This window comes from Octopus bimaculoides, chromosome 13 (assembly GCF_001194135.2).
Source record: "Octopus bimaculoides isolate UCB-OBI-ISO-001 chromosome 13, ASM119413v2, whole genome shotgun sequence".
NCBI lineage: Eukaryota > Metazoa > Mollusca > Cephalopoda > Octopoda > Octopodidae > Octopus > Octopus bimaculoides.
The window spans coordinates 19838148-19843080 of NC_068993.1; the positions used below are offsets into that span (position 1 = coordinate 19838148).

Genomic DNA, 4933 nt, shown 5'->3' on the forward strand with positions numbered 1-4933 from the left:
TGTGTGTGTGTGTGTGTGTGTGTGTGTGTGTGTGTGTGTGTGTATGTATGTATGTATGTATATATATTGTACAAATATAGTATTCTTTATATATATATATATATATGTGCGTGTGTGTGTGTGAGTTTAGTGTGTGTATGTATATTCATGATATTTCATAAATATATACATATATCTGCATATATAAAAAGTGTGTGTGTGTACGTGTGTGTGTGTGCCCAAATATCTGTGATGTGATACAAGTGTGTGAACATGGAAGGAAACACGTAGATGTGATGCAAAGCAGAGCGTTCACTGTGGATGTGAAAGAGAGTGAGAGTGAGGGAGAGAGAGAGTGTGTGAGGGAGAGGGAGAGAGAGAGAGAGAGAGAGAGAGAGAGAGAGAGAGAGAGAGACGGTAATTATCTAATTAAATGAATACTGCATATTTACACAGACATCCAAGTGGATACAAGCGATCATAAGATGGCGCGATGCGAGAACTGGAAATAAAATGGTGTATGTAACGTGGTTGAAGTGTTTTGACTGAAGATTTAATTATAGTTTTGCCTATAACAAAACAAGCTATAAAAAAGAAAATAAGCACAAACCAAAGAGTGAGCCTTAACGTGATGTTTCCATCTGAAAGAAATAGTATATTAAAGTTTCAGATCATAACTTACCGTCTTAAAATTCGTGAAACACTTATCAATATACAACTAGGTACATTAATTGTACATTAATTATAGTGAAGAAAAAAAAACATAGGATGTTTATAGTTTTGATGATTTTGATTGTATATCTACCCAATCGAGTCTTGCCTTCGACTAGACAAATACAAACGCACACAGTTATATACGTACATATACACATACATTTATGTATACATACATACAAGCATATGTACATACATACATGCACGCACACACACATATATGTATATATGTATGTATATAGGGTGCTGAAAAGTTCCTATCTTTGGGTAAAGGAAAATACAGGAGGATCAGTTAATTATGATTTTATTCAGCATATTCCCCTCTCAGATTCATACACAAGTTGCAACAGTCCTTCAGTTTTTCTAAGCCTTGTAAAATAACTCGGAAGTTTGGGCCTCCAACCAAGCTTTTCGCGATACCCTTAACGCCAGAAACTTTTCAGCACCCCTTCGTATATATTGTTTTGAGTATTTGATTTCTGATGGTGTCGTGTGACTTGTCTGTGACATGCGGTAAATCTTGCAGACTTTTAGACATGTCGGAGGCCATTAGACTTCATGTCTGATCATAACTGATTTCTTTTATAACAAACCGAATTGTTGAACCAATAGAGAACCTCGCCTTAAATCACAGAAACGGTAAGTGAACTTGTGAAAGAAATAAACAGAATGAGTGATCATATAAAGTGAATGAATGAGAGAAAGAGGAGGGGAAAAGAAGAGGAGGAGAAAAGAAGAGGAGGAGAAAAGAAGAGGAGGAGAAAAGAAGAGGAGGAGAAAAGAAGAGGAGAAGAGTGTAATAAACAGAGAGAGAGAGAGAGTTTGTGTTTGTGTGTGTGTGTGTGTGTGTGTGTGTGTGTGTGTGTGTGTGTGTGTGTGTGTGTGTGTGTGTGTGTGTGTGTGTGAAAAGAAATAATGATTATGATAGTTAAAGTCAGGCAAAGAAAGATGTAAATGTATAGGTTAGACGAGAAAGACTAGACAAGAAGGCATTTTAAAATAGGGAAATTTTCAAATTGTTTGAAAGAGAGAAGTAGGTAATCAGAAGAATAAATAAAGAGATACAAAGAGAGGTTTCAAAGATTCAAATAGCAAATGAATAGTTGGTAGAAGAGAGAGAGAAAGAGAAAGAGAGTGAGTGAGAGAAAGAGAGAGAATGAGAGAGAGAGTGAGAGAAAGAGAGAAAGAAATATTTATTCCTAATTGTCAAAGATAATAGGAAGAAAAAAATTTAACTCCTGCCTTGAGGCGTCAAGCGAACTTACAAAAGAATTGGTTCATTATACTAAAGCACACAAATATGTAATGTCACACGCATGTACACAAAGTTGCAATTAAAGACCCATGCACACAAATACGCAATGACACATTCATGCACAAATATGCAATGACATTCAGACACACACGTAGGCAATTACAAACTAATGTACGCAAATGTGCAATGACATATTAACTCAGTCGTATACTGCGTGTCCCTAAATTCAGTCACATCATTCACAACAAGCCTAGTTTCAGTACGTATATATACACGCTGTGTATATACATAATTATTCTCAAACTGAAGACAGGTTTTCATCCACACACACATATACTCACACACAAACACATACACACCCACATGCACGTACGTACGTACATACATACATATATGTACAAACATACATATATGTACAAACATACATATATGTACAAACATACATATATGTACAAACATACATATATGTATGCCCATGTGTGTGTTTGTAGATGTATAATTGTGTCTAGGTAGTTGGTAGATAGATAGATAGATAGATAGATAGATAGATAGACAGACAGACAGATAGATAGATAGATAGATAGATAGATAGATAGGTAGATAGATAGATAGATAGATAGATAGATAGATAGATAGATAGATAGATAGATAGATAGATAGATAGATAGGGCGGTGAGCTGGCAGAAACGTTAGCACGCCGAGTGAAGTGCTTAGCGGTATTTCGTCTGCCGCTACGTTCCGAGTTCAAATTCCGCCGATGTCGACTTTGCCTTTCATCATTTGGGGGTCGAATAAATAAGTACCAGTTACGCACTGGGGTCGATATAATCGACTTAATCCGTTTGTCTGTCCTTGTTTGTCCCCTCTGTGTGTAGCCCCTTGAGGGCAGTAAAGAAATAAGATAGATAGATAGATATATAGATAGATAGATAGATAGACAGACAGACAGACAGACAGGCAGGCAGACAGATAGATAGATAATATTGTGTGTGTGAATGTGTATGTATATGTTTATGCGTGTGTGTGTGTGTGTTTGTATGTGTGTGTGTGTGTGTGTGCTAGTGCGTGTATGTAGAAGCGCATGGCTTAGTGGTTTTAGTGTCGAACTCTTGATCATGTGATTTTGATCCCTGTACAGGGCAATGCGTTGCGTTTTTGAGGAAAACACTTCAAATTGCTCCCGTTTGCTCAGCTGCCAAAAATGAATAATCCTGCGGCAACTCGGATAATATGGGAGATAATACGCCGGATAATATGGGAGACCGGCCCTGTGAGTCTTATATATAAGTATATGTGAATCATTATTTTTATTTTTATTTTCATATAATTTAATGCAATGACTAGATAACAAAGTTGCTGGTATTTCAGTTATTTCATTACGATTGTTTCTTCAATCGATAATCAATAATCAATAATTAGTATATATCATATCGATTGAGAGTTTAATGTAGCCGTAATAGTGAACATCAACCTCATTTAGTGAACATCAACCTCACCTAGCGCATCTACTTCTACACACACACGCACACACACACACACAAACACATAAACACAAACATACAAACACATACACACACACTCACACACATATATACATGCATAGTGCCTGTCAACTCGTAGACGAGTATGACCATCACTGACAAATTATTTATCCTTGATGTTGCGTACTGTGGCTATGATCAATGCTTGTGCTGAAATTTGAAGTCAATGACAGCCTTGCACAACATCACTATGATTGATGTGACCAAACAAAGACTTAGGATCTCTCACTCTCAGCTGTCAGGATGACCGTTAACTCTATTGAGTTCATCCACCCTTTGACATGTTTTCGTCCTGCGTGGTGTCCAAATAAAACTACATTCCTACCAAGCAGGATTAGTAGGGTTGCCGGTTTAGTAGCCGATAACCTAACTATGTTCTCAGTTACATGGTACCAGTGGCACTAAGTATGATCTGACATACATGATGGCTGTTCGACGCGTGACCGAAGAAGGCCATCACTGACTCTAAGAATATTGTGCACTCAAGTAGCAATACTCATAGAAAATGATAGCAATGCCTGTGAAAAATTCTTGATCCAATAAATCTTGAACAACATCTTAAAAACCCTCTCCACCCTATGGCCGTGATCCAGAGACAAGCCGAGGCGATATATTTAATGCCAATATGGATTGCTGCGTCAAGCGTTTGTGACAGCATTGATCTAAAGCGCAAAGAAAAGATCTCCAGAATGTCCAATGTTACTCCCGGCACATCCGGTTTTATGTCAAACTGACCCTTTCCTAGAGACATGCTTTAACTAAAGCTTAGGGTTGCCTCAATCCTAATGGCCTTCTAGCAGACGGACACCAACCCGGAATTTCTGAGTGCCAGTACTTTGCAAGATAATCGTTGAACATATCATGGGTTCATCTGTCCTTTTGACATTCTTGGTTTTAATCTTGCTGCGTTTCTAGCAATCATCTTCACTAAGCTAGCCTGGTGGGTTGCCAGTTTAGTCACCGACAACCCGACCATGGAACAAGTTGTACTGGACTTCATTTCATCAGTAATACTCATGAAAGACCTCACAAGTGACCTGATTTGACATGCATACATACATACATACATACATACACTGTACAATGAAATCCGCCGACAGGATAACCCCGGGGCTAAGGATATGAAAACCCATAATGAGGTAGAGGCCATTACCACTCACAATATGAAAGAGTATTGGTGGAATGTCCCAATAAAAACCTCAATAAAGTGCAGACATAATAGACCGGATATAGTAATCTGGGACAGAGAAGAGAAACTCTGTACAGTAGTAGAAATCAGCTGTCCTGCGGATGTCAACATCCCACTAAAGATTAGAGAAAAAGAGAACAACTACGCCGAGCTACTGAGAAATTTACAGATACTCCACCCAGACTACAAGTTCAGATTCATACCCGTGATTGTTGAGGCATTGGGATATGTAACGAACTGCCTCAACAAAAACCT

At 38.0% G+C, this 4933-nt stretch overlaps 1 protein-coding gene across 1 annotated transcript in view; it reads right to left on the reverse strand.

The window, feature by feature from the left end:
• Window positions 1–4933, reverse strand: part of LOC106880316 (sushi domain-containing protein 2) — a 25307-nt gene that overhangs the window by 14547 nt on the left and 5827 nt on the right. The window lies entirely within an intron of this gene.